The 18951-nt window shown below is 32.9% G+C and overlaps 1 pseudogene; it reads left to right on the forward strand.

The window, feature by feature from the left end:
• The first annotated feature begins 436 nt into the window (after nucleotides 1-436).
• On the forward strand, nucleotides 437-15061 carry LOC111919107 (vacuolar protein-sorting-associated protein 37 homolog 1-like; annotated as a pseudogene).
• The last annotated feature ends 3890 nt before the right edge of the window (nucleotides 15062-18951 follow it).

Consider the following 18951-nt stretch of genomic DNA (forward strand, 5'->3'; position numbering starts at 1 on the left):
TATTTTGACTTGAAAACATGTTTATCATTGTATATTGTTTTTGGTTTCATTATAGGGTGTTTATGGTTATGGTTATGCACCATATGGACCTTATTCTCCTGTCGACTCACCTATGCCAACAGTAGGTCAAGATGGTCAACTCTATGGGGCCCAACATTACCCCTACTTCTTACTTCCAACCTATGACCCCTACAACCCCTTACTCGTCTGCTCCTCCAAAGGGTGAGATCACAACAACTAAAGAGGAACCTGCTTTATTTTTGGACACAACTAAAGGAAACCCAAATGATGTGAAGGGGAACACTGCTTCTACCCCTGTGAGGCCAACTTCATATCAGAATTTATCTTTCAATCCAAATGGAACCTATAGAAGAGGTGCACAAACTGGCTATCAAGATCCAAGATACACTTATGATGGGCTTCAATCACCTATACCATGGCTAGATATCTGCAAGACAAAAGGTATCCTTCCTTTCAAACATGTTAATATTCTTCAACCATTAGTTTCCTATTTCTTTTTTGAATTTTTGTATATTTAATCTTTGCATTATATGATTGGTGTAGTATTGATGAGCTATGGACACTTTTATCTGACCAAGGAGCCTATCAACAGTTCTTGCTTTCAATTGATCCTGTAAGAACTCAGAATATTGTAAGCAACAAACTTTTATCTTTTTAATCAGAAGTTCTTAAATTCTTAATGTTTTTATTTAGTCTTCCAGTTATTTTTATCTTTATATATTGGACAAATAATGAGGAATAACAACGCCTATATTAGTAAAAAGATCAAGTACATTGCTAATTCCTGTAACTTTCTCTTATATATATTTGTCTTTTTTAACCAGGTACGAGATGAGCTTAAGAAAGATACCCTGCAACTTGCTAGTAAGTTTCTTACTTGATGTGTTAGCCTTTTTTATCAAACTAGTAACCTGAATAAAGTTGAAATAAAGTAAAAATAACAAAAAATGAAGTGGATAATCTAATCCATTGAATATTTGACCGTGGATTTATTTACCAAATATCTAAAATACCCTTGAATAATATACGAGTGAGTTTATGATATGTTTGTTATGCAGGAGAAAACTTGGAAAAAGAACCCCAGATAACTGAATTAAGAAACCAAGTGAGTTTTCAGGGCACTTAAAACTCATACAACTGGAATTCCATATTCCATTCCATCATTGCATGTTTGTTTTTCTAAATCAATGGAAATCAGTTCCATTCTTTCTTTTTTTAAATAAACCAAAGTACCCTCATTACATGTATTGAAATAATAAATATAGAAAAAATAAAACTTACGAATCATTCAATTTTATTATTGAATTTTATTCCATCCATCCAACCATCCAACCAACCAAACACATTTCCTTTATTCCCTCAAATTCCAATTCCTTCAACAGATTCCATTCCGATTCCTTTTTTTTAACTTCATGTGGTGTTACTGATGGGTTTTGGTCATAAGAACATCATATGTGCTAATACAAACCCTAATGCTTGGATCTAGGTTTCTCTATTGTACATGCAAGTTATCCAAGACTATAAACCCTAATTCTAGCATACAAGTAATCATATTAACATATAATTAGGGTTTAGATCATACCTTGATTGTTGTGTAGCAATAACAATCCTAATTCCTCCTTGTATTGACTTTAGAAAGCTTAGAGTCACAATTGTCACTCCTCTAATGGTTCACAAACACCATAAGCAAGAGGATGAAGAGGAGAGAGGATGGAGGCTGCCCGAAAATGTCTACAAACCCTAGAAGGTTCTTGTCCACGTTTTTGGTCCTTTAGGGATCTATATATAGTGAGGCTATTAGGGTTATCTAACAAGGAAACCCTAATTTGGATGCTTAAGCCCTAAGCAACACAAAGACTCCTTTAATTAAGGCCTTGAACGATTTCCTTATGGGTTTCCCCATAGAATTCGTCCACTCCTTAATATAAGGCAATCCATGGCCCAAATTGCAATTATCTTATAATTACAATTTCAGTCCCTTAAGTTTAATTAATCTCTTTTAGTCACAAAACTAATTACCAATTAATTATTGACTAATATTAATTAAACAATATGATTTCTCCTTTAATATATTATTCTCATAATATATTAATAAATCATATTTAATGCTTTCTCTCCATAATTCATCCTATCAAGTTGCTTTGGTGAAGGCAACCCAAAAGGACCATGCACCATCGGGTCAAGTACATACCAAAATAGTTATGGACTTAGACACTAATCCAACAGTCTCCCACTTGGATAAGTCTAACAACTATTCTGCGTATGACTTCGGATCCCGATCTGCAATCGTAGCTTTCCAAAGCCGCTGTCAACTCTGATCATATCACATACGCGTGTCCTTAGATAAGGGATCATATATTCCTCCATTCTAGATATCATATGAGATATGATTTCAAATCATTCTCTTTGTACTATATCTCGATTCCGATTTATGACGACTGACTAATTGAACAAATCAAATTAGCCTTAGCCCGGCCGAGCATTTACGTTTGTCATCACTAAATCATCGAGGGGCCCAAAGATATCGCTTTTATCCTACTTTGGATAAAAGGAACGGATAAACTTTGATACAATGCTTGCTTGCACTTACTCACCAAATCACACACAACAATATGTTTTATAACACCAAGTTACTAGTGCGTTTACATATTATCAATGTGCAACCGATTCGCAAGACACAACTCACACATCTCGGTTTCAAGAATATAAGATGTTATCGTTTCACCAATCACTCGTGATACAATCCATGGAGTGATCCAAGTGAGCGTGGGTTTAATCCAATGCTCAAATCATATTCATAAGCACTCATGAACGTTGCAACAAACATTTGCTTATGTCTAATGCTCTTTAGACAATCCACACACCAATTCACGACAGTCTTCATTCATACCTACTTCCAATATATGAACGACTATGGCCCATTTGAATAATTTGACTGTTCTTAACCAACTAAATTATTCAGGAAGTCAAAACATGCAAAGTGAAACACAAGAATAATACTAATCCCATATGGCCTCAATCCTTTGAGCATAAATAAAACACCTTTTATTTATCACCATATCGATCACTCATTATTTGTCATTTCGGTTAATCAACGTCTTACTTGAATTACAACACTTGTCCCATGCTCCTAGCATGCACAGAATGTTTACCTATGGTTCTTACTTTTGTGAAATAGATCAAATTGAAAACATTTCCAATCATTCTCATTTCACAACTCCAAATCCTTTTTCATAAGTGTGAGAATATCAAATTCTTGTTACTTATAAAATATGCTAGATTCTAACATTCTATGCAATAATCCTTTCGTAATGTCACTGCACCAAAGTCACAAAGACTATTGCCAATGATATTACAAAGTCCTCTATCGGAGATTGTTACAATACAATTCCTTAGATATGATGTCTCTCACTCAAAGTACATTCCTTTGAACATGCTTTTGCATAAAAGTTTCTAATCTAATCATAGATTTTCAATATTCAATTCCCAATATGGACACGCTTCCATATTTTCCATATGACAACTCATTCTTAATAGAATCTTATCTATTCGTAATGATGTCGATATGGTCCATCCAATATCATGCTTCCAACTACTCACAAGCGACCAATCCTCATCAAACTTTGGATTGTCCTTTGATAGTTGTTTAATTATTTTAGTCAAAACCAATTCTAGTCCCTTTTCCCTCTAAATGCGCTCGACATTTGGAAAATTTTTGAATGGTCAAACATTAAAGCATTTGCAATCGATCCTATACCCGAAGCGTATGGGACACGACGCATAATGTTTTATTTGCTATGTTCTCAAAATTCAAATTGTGAAGAGGAATGTCGTAATCATAATCGAACTTTTAAGAGCACACTATGTACCATTGGCTAAATTTATTAACATTTCTCAACCTAATCCTTTAGATTTGAAATGAAGCATAATATTCTCTCCCTTAATTATAGCAAAACAACTTTACAAACCTTACGACTTTGCAAGGTATAACTCTTGTTTTCTATAATTAATGTTGCCAACTTGCAATACGTGCCTTAATAATCATACAATAAAAACATTTATGCTCCCACTATCATGATGATTATTATAAACATAACACTTATGCTCCCACTAGCTTCGACATGTATTCAGAAACAACTTAACTTTCAGAAAAACAATACTTATTGAATTTCTTAAGTTCATGTTTCTAATACTTAGTGCTTTGATAATCTTTTATCAATGCTTCTTGAACTTATACACTTTTGCCTTAGATAGTTCATATGTGTGTCTAAACAATTAAGACTAATTGCCAAACCTCACAATTCAAATCATCGAAAGGGATACCGTAACCATAATCGAATTCGAGAATGCAATTTTACAATCACTATCCTTTTAAAATCTTTCTTAGTGAAAGCATTTCCTCACAATCATTTTCATGAAGGAGGAAATCTTATGACACTTAATTTGTTCCTCTCCATGTGAATTTGTCAAAACCAAAGTTTACGACAAATTCAAACTCATATGGATCGAACTTTCTTAATCTCGATTTCTTGCCTTATGGTAGCACAGCTGCCTACCATGTCTTCCAAGTAGTTAAGCAGCTCACCATTTCCTATCAATGTACCTTTCATTAATTAAGGTGCCTTGCCTTTTATGCGTTCAAAATGAGAACTCATAGAACTCACATGCATAATTAACTCAATTGGAAAAGCACAGAAATAAAATAATGTCAACACGATAGGTTGTAAACCTCAACTCGTGTGCTAGTGATGATCGATAAGGTTTATTTGATTTGTTCTTGAACCCTTTCAAGACCATTAGGACTCCCACTGACTCCTTGACATATAAGATTCTCTTGTCAATAACCATTTCTTGACAAACAAATATTCAAGAGTTAGTGTAGTTTTTATCAAAACATTTCATAAATTGGTCCTAGTTGGTCTTTGTCTTATCCAAGACATCACAACTTTTCCATATTTAATGAATGCTATAAACCTTCTTAACACTTATCACTCAATGTCACAATCTTAACTCTAAGACTTGTTTTGGAACGAAGTATGATTGACTTCTTGATTTAACCATTTCTTCAATCCTTGATTCCTATTCTTAGACATACAATTGTACTAAGACTCACTTAGAGGATCAATTGAGATATGGTTCTTAATCATTAAGACTTATCATAAAGCATAAAAGCTACTCTCCCTTCTTCTTAGAATGGAGAAACTTTTATCTTTCTTCCTACTTGATTCTTCTTATTCGTTCTGCTATTGATTTAAACTTTTTCAATCAATTCATAATTACACTTAATCTAGTAAGTATAATCATATTTACTAAACCTTTAGTAAATCATGACGAATATCATTGTTACTCTTATGGTGGACTTGATCAACACGCAACTTTGTGTGCTCGATCTCCTAGTCCTTCACTTGACACTTTTTCAATGAATTAGTCTCATTTCCAAAATATGAAATTTCTCATTCATCGTGCAACCAAGTTGCATGATTCCAAGTTTCTGTCCAATTGAAACTTGGGTGATGAGAAACTCTCCTTATTTGGTAAACTCTCGACTTTCCATAGATAACATAATAAGAGCCAAATCCATTATTTCTAATAATAGAAACATTCAAACATCAATTTTTCATATACGCCATTGCAAGGATAAATAAATAATATAAAATCAAAATTTATTTTATTGCGGAAATTTTTTTTCCTTACAATGCAATTCATTGAAAAACTATGTTAATACATCTTGCTTAGAAATCTAATTCTAACTCTAAGTAGTAGCTCAAGAATCTAATCTTCGAGAAATGCGATCGAAATCCATTCCTTCACGGTTAGATTCTGCTCACTTCTTCCCTTAAGCTTCCTTTCTTTTCTTCGATCCTACAAAACATCAATTGTAATCTTATCACATTATGTATTAAGAATCTAGAATATAAGCTTAAAAGAGTTAGTTAATGGATTTTACCTATATTAGAGCCATACGTTTCGACTCTCCCATCTCTTAGATCTCTTAGGTAAATGGGGCAGCTATGTCTCCAATGGCCTTTCTCTTGGCAATAAAAGCAAATTGACTCTTTTGGAACATGACATGGAACTACTTCAGACATTGCCTTTCTCTTATGATCAAACTTTTCGATCATAGCATGTCTTTCGTTGCCATTGTCCATATCCATACCATTGCTGATTCAGCAGCAATAAGCACACACGTCGCGGTTCATCATATAGTACTCTCTTACGAACTCACTATATGAGTTAGGAAGTGACTGAAGAACCCAATCAACAACCATTTCCTCACAGACAACGGAACCCAACATTCTTAACCTATCAATGTGTGACTTCATCCCTAGGACGTGTGCACACACCGGCTTTCCTTCTTTATGTTTACTTGCCAAAAGGGCTTGAGCGATCTTGAACTTTTCAAGCCTTTGAACTTGTGGATTAGGGAGAATAATTGGAGGAGGTGGAGGAAGTGAAGCATGATTTCTTGTTCCTCGATCGAATCGTGGAATATCATCTTCATGTGGAAAGCTTGTTCCACGGGATTTGGGAAGACCATAGTTGTCGAACTTTGACATCTACAAAACGGGAGAAAACGAATTCAAGTTAGTTGATTGATTGAGTCCTTAGTAACTCACCCAAATGAGATACCAAGGCTAGGACCCAACACAATATTCTACAAATCGGGAGAGGGATGCCGTAACCCAAATTGCAGAACATTTGAAGGTAAGTGAATGACGATTCACTAATTTCCACCATGAAAAACGAAAAAGAAATTTAAGTTTTAAATATATGAAAACTCCTAGATCTTATGAGATTCGTTGAACATTTCAATGGCATGTTTAAATCTCGATATGCCCCTCTTGTTTGTGACTAGGATGCCGAGGATCACAAAGCGGGTGTGAATAACCATGCAAACTACATGGTGCCCCCTACATGTTACAGTCACCTATTCGATGTGCCGGTAAACCACACACACTCCACCGAACTATGACAAACATTGAGTCACCCTTTGCTACCTTTGCTTAGAACCATTTAGTGTGCCGGTAAACCACAAACGCTCCACTAACCTCTTCGCAAGGGCACAAAGTGTAATTTCATGGAATTCCATCAATTCACTTTTGCTTAAGTAACTAAGATTGGGAATTTAAAAAAAATATTTAGTTAATTTTATACTTCATTATACTTATAATGGAAGGCTTCGTCTTATGCTACCCGTTCGGCTAACGACCCTCCACTAGTCAAGAGTGCGGTGGGTAAGAGTGGATACCCATTCAATCGTCATTTTATAGGCAATTTCCTTAAACACCCCTTATAGACCAACTTCGTGAATGAGGCCTACTAACGGTAAGACTGACTTTTACTCATACATATATATAATGTTAGACTTTTAATGTTATATATATATATATATATATATATATATATATATATATATATATATATATATATATATATATATATATATATATATATATATATATATAGTATATGGTGTATTTTACACTTTTAAAATATAGGTGGTCAAATTTAAAAATTATACTTTTAATTCAATTAAATTTTAAACCAAAAACATTATGGATCTATTAAACCTCTTTTAATTATACACCTTAATTAATTAATAAAGCCATAAGGGTGTGATTTGATTTTTTCAAAACAATACTAGGGTTTTAGAATTTAACATTCCTAATTAAACTTTTAATCAACTTTTAAATTCCAAAACTTGAGGGCAAGTTTTGAACCATTTCAAAACACTAGGGTTTAGAATTTAAATATACATCAAAATTAAACAATTAATCAAAATTTAAATTCCAAAACTTGAGGGCAAGTTTTGAAACCTTTTTCAAAACATTAGGGTTTCAACTATTTAAATTTCAAAACAACAAAACTTTTGAGGTCAAATTTAAACTATAAAACCTAAAGGGAAAAATATGAAACATTTCATAACACAAGGATCAAATAACAAATAATCTAAATTAACATTTAATCACATAATTATCCATATTTGATTTATTTAATGATTTCTTGCAAAACAATTTACCAATTTAATCAAAATAATTAATCAATTATCACATAAGGAAACAAATATTTTATTAATTGATAAATATCTTCAATTAGATCAAGAATATAGTCAAATATATCATAAAATCGGATTTATATTGATCTAATATGATAAGGTAACTATCCTCAAGCAAAAACAACAAGAAATCTCGGTTTTCCCTCTAACTGACCAGCCGACTCGTTGAGTCAGGAATGGACTCGTCGAGTTCATCTAGAAACCTCGGCGAGTTCAGCCCCCAGAAACACAAAATCTAATTTTTTCAACATACAAAGCATCAATACAATAGAAACCAATCTAGGCTCTGATACCACAGATGGGTTTTGGTCATAAGAACATCCTATGTGCTCATACAAACCCTAATGCTTGGATCTAGGTTTCTCTATTGTACATGCAAGTTATCCAAGACTATAAACCCTAATTCTAGCATACAAGTAATCATATTAACATATAATTAGGGTTTAGATCATACCTTCATTGTTGTGTAGCAATAACAATCCCAATTCCTCCTTGTATTTACTTTAGAAAGCTTAGAGTCACAATTGTCACTCCTCTAATGGTTCACAAACACCATAAGCAAGAGGATGAAGAGGAGAGAGGATGGAGGCTGCCCAAAAACGTCTACAAACACAAGAAGGTTCTTGTCCATGTTTTTGGTCCTTTAGGGATCTATATATAGTGAGGCTATTAAGGTTATCTAACAAGGAAACCCTAATTTGGATGCTTAAGCCCTAAGCAACCCATAGACTCCTTTAATTAAGGCCTTGAACGATTTACTTATGGGTTTCCCCAGAGAATTCGTCCACTCCTTAATATAAGGCAATCCATGGCCCAAATTGCAATTATCTTATAATTACAATTCCAGTCCCTTAAGTTTAATTAATCTCTTTTAGTCACAAAACTAATTATCAATTAATTATTGACTAATATTAATTAAACAATATCATTTCTCCTTTAATATATTATTCTCATAATATATTAATAAATCATATTTAATCCTTTCTCTCCATAATTCATCATATCAAGTTGCTTTGGTGAAGGCAACCCAAAAGGACCATGCACCATCGGGTCAAGTACATACCAAAATAGTTATGGACTTAGACACTAATACAACAGTTACAGCGTATGATCATATGAACAATGGAATTAGCATCTGCTCAAGAAAAGTTACATGAGTTCAAGAAAAAAAAACCCAACTCCTTCAATGTTACTCATCAGGTTCCTTGCTAAACAAGCTACAAGGTATATTTTCTTTAAAATTGATTATTTTTCATTTTTGGGAATTAATATGATGATATACTAGATTATAGCCCGCGTTAAACGCGAGAAACTTATAAAAAAACATATAATCATTTATAGATATTGTATAATGATTATAAAAAAAATATATGGTTATTGGTGTTATTGAAATGTGTAGAAAATACATTGAAAACGATAAATATATATAATCATTAAAAGATCTCTTTGTAGACATCATTTTTTGTTTTATTAGTTGAACAACTTTCCTCGTCTCATATAGTTATGATATTTATATATTTATAAGCATTTTAATTAGACGTTCCTTGCATAATAATGTTACCTAATTTAAACATATATTGACAACCAATATACCGTTTTTTCTATTGCATTAAATATTGACAACTATTTCATTTATTCAAATAAAGTGATGTAATATAATTTATAAAATGTTAAATGTTATATAGATTTAATTTTAGTATATCATCAATGTAGATTCTTTTCTAAATCATGATTGGTTTATTTTAAATTGATTGATTATAAATATAAATGCTAGCTTTTATGTTTGTTCTTATTTATTTGGTGATCGCAAGAACTTTGCATTAGTTTTTGGCGCAACTTTGAATAATTTTAGTATATCATCAATGTAATTTGATATATCTTTCAATTATATGAAATATCAAATAATGACATTTCATTACTATTGCGATGATTTAGTTTATATATTGTATTTTCACTAATCTTAACGGTCTTATTTTTTCTAATAACCGTAACGCTTTTACTAAATATACTTTTTACAAATCTCCTAATATCTTATAATTTTTATCTTAATTTATAATTTTTCATAACTATGTTATTTTCAAGATTGACTGCTTTAATAGTGTTTTTTTTTCAGTCTATTCAAGATTGACTGCTTTAATAGTGTTTTTTTTTCAGTCTATTCAATTTAATGTTTACACCTTGATATTAATTTTTTTAATAAACACATGTAATAATTATGAAATATATATCTCATTTTAATTAACATTCACTTCCTTTATTATATCAAATTCCTCATTAAACGGATATACTTTTGGAAAAATAATAATTATAATACGGTAGCATTATCTAAGACGTAAATATTTGATATACTTTTGGAGAAAAAAAAATCAGGATCATTAAAAAAATTTATATAAAGAAAACACAAATTTAAATTTGTTGAAATTATGAATGAAATTACTGGCGAAAATTTATTTTGGAGGGAGTTGTATTTTGTAAGGTATAAGAATATTACAAAATTTGAAATATCTATATTTGTTGTATAAATTAATAAATTTTATTGTAACTATACAAAGATAAAAAAAAGTAGGTTGATATGATATACAAAAACATAATAATTTCAATGATATTTTAAAATCATGCCAAAATTAACCGGATTCTTATGACATAAAAATTAAAAAAAAAATCATAATCATCTCTAATATATAAAAGTAACTTTTCGTAATTAATGTCAGTTCCCAAGATAATTAATTTTTGTTTTGTTAAAGGTACCTAATATTTTTTCATGTTTATTTGAAAAGTTTCAGAAAAATAGTTAACTGATTTCATTTAATTTGTGACAAAGAAAATCGAAATATATAAATACATATATTTGATATAGGAACAAAAAAATAATTTAAAAAACTCTAAAAAGCGAAAGAAGGTACTGACCTTCTAGGGCACAAGAGCGAATGTTTATAGCAGAGAATGATGATGGAAGTTATAAGCAATATTAACGATGTTGTAGGAGAAGATTTAAAGAACGAAACGATTGAAAATAAATGTGAGTCGCGGATTCAATGATTAATCGTATATGTATGTGATAATTTGAATATGATTTTTCGGTATTAATAATTTCCTAATAAAAAAAGATTTTATATTAATGGTTTACTAATATAAACGGATTTATATTAATGGTTGATATTAAGGCTTTGATTGAAATGATTTGTTAGTAATATGTTTTTAAAATTGATCATATTAAAATCTTCATAACTGAAAATTCAAGATGTAAAATATGGAAAGCTTTTATTGGAATTAAATACATTCCATTTCAACGAATGTAAGTTATTGATTGATGATTGGAAAGCATTTATTGGAATTAAATACATTCCATATGAGGAAGATGATGTCAGCAATTTGATCTAAAGGTGGAAAAAATAAGATTGAAATACAATCAATGGTCCAGATTATTTAAGATGATGTCATAAGGTTTCTCTTTTAGTAATATTTAAGATTGTAACAACCCGAAATTCATATCCCTAAATGTAACCCTACTCGCGACTCGTTCCGATCATCCAATCGTCGTTTCCGATTTCGTTTCCGATTCCGGCATTTTATTAAGTCATTAATATATATATTTTATTTTATGACTTAATGAGTGTCTTAATACCCTAAGAACTCATTCTAACATCTCATATTAATGATCAGAACATTTCTAGAATCAACCATATCGGGTTACGGCAAATTGGCCGGGTGCGACCAAAAGCCCCGTCTAACGCCGGTATCGGGTAGAATTCTACAGTGTCCTAAACTTGGACACAATTTAAAGTGATCCAAGTCTTCATTTTGAAGCTTTTGCTCCATTCTACAACTTTCACTCCAACCTCTCTCCTCAAACTAGATTTAAAGGTCCAAATCTCAAGTTTAAGGTCTCAAATCTTCAAGGTACCTTCCCTAATTTGTTATGCAACCTTTCTAGCCTTCAAATTCGAGTCTAAACCATGGATTAGGACCATTACCATGAGTTTATGGCCCTAGAACAGTCCTAGGCCATAAACTCATATAAATGGGGTTTTTGGAGCAACAAAACCCTTCCAAACCACAATTAGACCTTGAATATGGCTAAATGACTTTATGAAATGGAATTAGAATGCCTCAAACCATGATTTAGAGACTTATATATGAGTTTACAGCCCAAAATGGTGCTTAGGCCGTAAACCCATATTTAAAGGGTTTTTAAGCCCTTAAACCCTTCCATGGCTCAAACAAGACTTAGATATGACTTTTAGAATATTGGTTATGGACCTAGAACACCTTAGACATAAATTTTGAGGGGTTTGTATGAGTTTATGGCCAAGGCATGTGCTTGGGCCGTAAACTCCTCAATAATGGGTATAAACTCATTTTCAAGGTGTTAGAAAGCCATCCAACACCACCAAAAGCCTTAGAATAAATCATAGAACCAACCAAAAATAGTTTAAGGACCTTAAACACATCAAAACTCTTCATTTGAGAGTTTATGGCCATAGAAGGTGCTCCATGGCCGTAAACTCCTAAAAACATGTCATTTTGTGTCCAAAAATCATTTCAAGGCTTGTAGGAATTTTTAGAATCACATGTGATTAACTTTGGGACCTTAAAAACATATATTCAAGGGAATATGATAGTTTACATCCATAGGCCCCATGCCAACGCCGTAAACTCCCTTAAGTGATGTATTTAGTGATTTTAACTCATTCCAAGCCTTAGGTAAAATTATTCCAAGCATTCCCAAGTGGTATTGGCCATTTATGACCCATTAAGCACCATAAAACACCCGGACATGAGTTCACAGCCGTGAACTCATGTGGTTATGTGTTTAGGTCGTAAACTTCATTAGGGAGTTTACTCTTGGGGAGTAAACTCAAATCCCAAGTCCCTCGCTTCAATTCCCGTTCGTTGGAGTGTAAGTTCATATCTAATTAGAGTTTGTGAATCTAATTAGATATATTTGTATCACATTTCATTTTACATAGGAACCTCACGTGTTATCAGGCCTCGATTCGACGTTTAGCATCCGAAACCGACACACTTCCGCGTCCGGTGAGTTCATACCCCTACCCTTTTTCAATGGTTTTTCAATGTTTTCAGGGGGGAATACAAGCAAAAGTACAAGAATATCTTGTACTTAAATTTACGATTTCAGTTAAATGGTTTCATATTTGTATATTTTTAAGAATTGAAAACCTTTTTAACAAACTATTTTTGACTTGCAGAGTTGTTTGTTTTAACCCGATTTTCAATTCTTATTATACACTGTTATAATGTATACTTCACATTTGATTGTTCACACTTAAACTAATAGAACACATAAACCATTGTAATGTCTGTAACAAAACACTAAGGTTTGAGTGTAAAAGTCAGACACCATCAGAAAACATAAAATATCTATATGTCCTTAACAATACACGTAGGTTCGAGTGTGAAAGATAAATACCATCATGACACACAAATCAATTGTAATGTCCTGAATAATACACCTAGGATCGAGTGTAAAGGACTATCACCATAAGATAACACACATATAGCATTTGTAACGTCCTTAATAATACACCTAGGATCGAGCGTAAAGGACAGTCATCATTAGATAACACCTAGGTTCGAGTGTAATGTCCTTAATAAAACACCTGGACTCAAGTGTAAAGGACAGGTACGTAGAATATAGCTAGTCGTAAATACTACTTTCCTAGTCGAAAAGTATAGAGGAATCTTAAAGATTGGAGACACGTCCTCGTAACACTTCCATGGCACGAGATAATGGAGGACTAACCCTGTAACCAGAATCTCCGTACGTAGGAGAGCGTGGCTTGAGTGTATAGATCTATACGGGACTGACAATCCCACACCTGGCTGCTAGCTACAGCCGAACCGAAAGGTTCAAGGGTGACGAAAGTCATAAAAAGGATACTGGCCCTGGTCCGAGTCGTATCTAGTCTGAGTATGGTTAAGGACTCGCAATCAGGATTATTAACACTTTACGAGTATTTATTAGTTTTATGTACGTAATAAAACTAATGTACGTTCAAGGATGACAGGCTTACATATACACACATTCAGGAAAACATGGGGTTTTCCTGGGGAGAACACTGAACATAACCAGAATCGTTAATGATACACATATACACACATTCAGGAAAACATGGGGTTTTCCTGGGAAGAACATTGACCATAACCAGAATCTGTAAAGATACACACATAGTCAGGAAAACATGGGGTTTTCCTGGGGAGGACACTGAACATAATCAGAATTGGTAATAGTTCACAGACACACACAGTCAGGAGAACATGGGGTTCTTCCTGAGTAATCGTAGTACGAAATTAGAAAAGTGTAACAAGTTAAATAATTGAACTACAATTCACAAGAACAACCATGTTTTCATTATACATCGTTTACTTTACTTTTCGGTTTTGGAAACTAACTTTACATAAGAAAATATGGGATTTTCTTGGATAACCTCGTTTTCAGAAAACTAAAGGAACTCGTACATTTTCAGAAAACAAAACCGCTTATGAACTCACCAGCTTTATGCTGATTTTCAAACCGCTTGTATTCTCAGGTTCACATTAGACAGGTACCCGACAATCTCTTTTGGTGAAGAAGAAATGCGTAGAAGACTCGTTTCGCGTTGTTTATATATACTATGTATCACATGTATAACTTTTGCTTTTGAAACAAATGTAAAACTTTCATATATGTAATGTAATGGTTGATTTACTTTACTTACTATGTACATTGGATTTGATACTCAACGTGGAGTCAACCCCGGAAATGTTTCCGCCTTCGGTTTTCGGGGTGTGACATATATTATTGTTGATTTTACTTCAGAGCGTATGAATAAAACGGACAAGGAATCAGAAATGCTACATGAACAGATTCTTGGAAAGGAGATTGATGTTGTGACTTTTACTAAAAAGTACAAACAACTTCGGATTAATTACCATAAACAGTCTCTCACCTATCTTGTAGCCAATACTAGTGTTGTTGGCTGATCATATTTTTAACAGGTTTAAATGTCATAAACTGGTAACCAACTATTTATTTTTTTATTCACAAAACACCGTTGAAAACTATTAAAATAATGGTATTTTGTAAACACAAAGTTTTAGTTATTTGAAGAAAAAACCAACGGTGTTTTGTCAAGAAAAAAAAATATAGTTCTTTACTTATTTATGAGAATAAAAAGCAAAATCCCAAGATTCTTGTGTGTTGAAATTGAAACTGTTGTTATGGACTTTTAGGGGATGTTTTTTTTTCTCCGCTAGTAATGTATGGCTAAAGTAATTTGATAAAATGACTTTTCTTTTTTTGGTTTAAATGAAAATATGAAGAAAAAAACTTATTCTTTTACCCTTCTGTTTGAAAATGATTCTGAATAATAGTTAACTATTTATTTGACAATTATTATAAACCGAAATTGTGAATGAAATAAGAGCACGTAAAAGAAATGTCTTTTAAATGTACACATAGTTTGCTTTCATGGTTTTTATGGAAGTTACAATATCTTTTTTACCACATGTCCATCACCATATCTTCATTTTTGCTACTTTTATCTTCCTCTCATGTCTTTTCATGCATTGGAGGTGTGTGTGGCATTTGATTCAGGTATATATATATATATATATATATATATATATATATATATATATATATATATATATATATATAGTCAGCTTATATTTTAACAAGACATTAACAATAATGGTAATATTGGTTTTATAATATTGTTATAGAATGATTTGGTGCACGGATGGGGTTTGGATTTTACACTTCGACGATGTGTAAAGGTCAGGTCAATCAATCAATTCTATTTTCTTCTGACTTCTAAAATTAACTTCAAATTAAAATCTCAAAAAAAAAATTGTTTTGATGTGACAGCCTGCACACGAGAGCCAGGTGAGACCAACCCCACCCCCATGTTATATTGAAATAAAAATAGAATGGTATAATTGAAAGGAGAATGTTGTTGATTCAGGGTAAGTATGAGAGTGGTGAAGCTCCATGGAAGGGGGTAAGAGATAGATGTTGAAGTGAGAGGGCATTGTTCCAAGATCGACTTGCAAATGCAGATAAAGCTTACACACACACACACGTACGTACGTCATTGGTTTGTATCTTGAAACTCAATGTTGTTGTTTTAATATTCAATTTAAATTGTTGTAGTTATCACTTTAGTTGTATCTGTACTGTTGATGTTGGAATTTTGATACAAAGTATATTGCCTTTATGTGTTAGCCCGTAAAGTACAAAACCTTTTTCAAAATAGATGTGTGATTTTGTTGCTGCTTTGATGCTACTGCTACTGCCATTGTTGATTTTGTTTTTTTATACATTTATGATGTGTATGAGTTTGTTGTTTTAGGTGATTTTTACAATATTTTGGCTGTCATTATAAATATATGAAAAAAAATAGATATATTAGTTGTTTTTTGTGTGGAAATGATTCCCTTTTATGTTAGATTGGGAATCATTGGATAATAGCAAATTTCCTATATTTGGTTGAAAACATGCAGACACTCTAATTTGATTCATGGGTTGGCAGAAATACAAGTTTCACAATATTCAACAAGTGTTGCATTCTTCATTTCAATTGTTAGAAGAGGAAAATAAAGCTCAAGCTGAAAGAGATAAGATGCTGCAAATCCAAGTGTTGCATTCTTCATTTCAATTATTAGTTGTACTACTAACGATGGAAGCTACTAATAAAGGAAATGGACGAAGCCGTATGAAATAGATTTTTTGTATGAAACACAAAGTAGATTAGATGAATGCGAATTTATATATTGTAAGAAATAGAACTTTATGACACTAAATTTTATGCAATGGATAGTATTATTTGTATATGGTATTTTATTTCTATTATTTAAAAATTTAAAAATATCTAATATATTTTTTAAAACATTTAAATTTACGATACGCAAAAATGTGTGTCATCTTCATTTATGACACAGCCTTTCTTGACATGATTTTAATGATACGCATTGCGTGTCATAAATGCGCGTTATCTCTCGTTATGACAAGGCCTTCCTTGACGCGCAGTTGCGCGTCTTCTGAGCGTTTTACGACACGCATTGCGCGTCGTAAAAGGTTGTTTTCCTAGTAGTGCATGAAGTCTATACCCCACACATTGAATATTTCACAAACTAAGATGGGGGTAAGGGGCATTTGATTACTAGAACTTATGAACCTTGATTTTTGGCACTTATCACAATGTGTATATAGCACAAAAGAATCATGAAAAATGGTAAGCCTATAAAATCCGCGATCTAAGACTTTTCTGGCTATCCTTTGGGGTCTGAAATGACCTCCACAAGCATAGGAATGACAAAAGTTAAGTATGAATTGTACCTCATTTTTCTCAACACACCTTCGGATCATTTGGTCCGTGCAGTACTTCCAAAGGTATGGCTCATCCCATACATAACTCTTTTCCTCCTTGATTTTGTCCTTTTGCCAACGTGTGGATTCCAGGGGATACTGATTCGTGACCAAGTAATTAACTATATTTGCATACCATGGAGCTTCCTTAGTAACGAACAAATTCTCATCCAAAAATGTGTCACGGATTGGTGTGGTGTCTTCGGGTGTTATTATATGACTTAGATGATCCGCAACCAAATTCTATTTCCCACTTTTATCCTTGATCTTTATATCGAAATCTTGCAAAAGCAACATCCACCGTATTAACCTCGGCTTCACATCATTCTTGATTAGTAAGTGCTTTATAGTTGCATGGTTTGAATAGATAATCACTTTGGTCTCGAGAAGGTATTGTCAGAACTTCTGTAGTGCAAAGACAATAGCCAACAACTCTTTTTTTGTTGTGGTGTAGTTACTTTGTGCATTATCAAGGATCTTGGACGCATAGTAAATGACATGATGAGCTGGTCCACCTTTTGTTCTAAAACTGCCCAAACCACGGTATTGCTAGCATCGCACATGATCTCGAATGGAAGATCCCAATTCGGCGGTTGAATGATGGGGGCAGATGTCAACAAATCGTTCAAACGATCAAATGCACTTTTACATGCATCACTAAACTCGAACTCGGCCTCTTTTTGTAGAAGTTGGCACATCGGCATTGTGATTTTGGAAAAGTCTTTAATGAATCGACGATAAAAACCTAGATGGCCAGGAAAGAACACATTTCCCGAAAATTTATCGGGTAATGTAAGCTCTTAATGACATCAATTTTGGCCTTTTCTACTTCTAATCCTTTTTGAGACACCACATGTCCAAGTATCAAGCCCTTGTCAACAATAAAATGACATTTTTCATAATTAAGGACTATATTTGTGTCAATGCACCTTTGTAAGATTTTGGTGAGATTTTGCAAATATTCGTTAAAAAAATTTCCATAACCAACGAAATCATCCATGAAAACCTCTATGATATTTTCAACATATTTTAAAAAAATATGCTCACCATGCATCTTTAAAATGTTGTAGGTGCATTGAACAAACCGAAGGGCATGCGTCTATATGCAAAAGTGCCAAAAGGACATGTGAATGTGGTTTTCTCTTGGTCTTCTGGGGCGACGGAATTTGATGAAATTTAGAAAAACCATCACGACAACAATAGTGCTACTTCCCGACCAATCTTTCAAGCATTTGATCGATGAATAGTAAGGGGAAATGGTCTTTCCATGTGGAAGCATTCAACTTCCTATAATCTACGCAAACTCTCCACCCATTATGCACATGGGTGGGTATCAAATACTTTTCGGAGTTTCTAACAACTATGACTCTGGAATTTTTTCAGAACAACTTGTATAGGACTTACCCACTTACTATCAGAAATGGGATTGATTACACCTGCTTCCAAGAGCTTCATGATCTCCTTTTTCACCACCTCCATCATGGGTGGATTTAGTCTCCTTAGA

The sequence above is a fragment of the Lactuca sativa genome, chromosome 7 (genome assembly GCF_002870075.4).
Source record: "Lactuca sativa cultivar Salinas chromosome 7, Lsat_Salinas_v11, whole genome shotgun sequence".
Classification (NCBI taxonomy): Eukaryota; Viridiplantae; Streptophyta; class Magnoliopsida; order Asterales; family Asteraceae; genus Lactuca; species Lactuca sativa.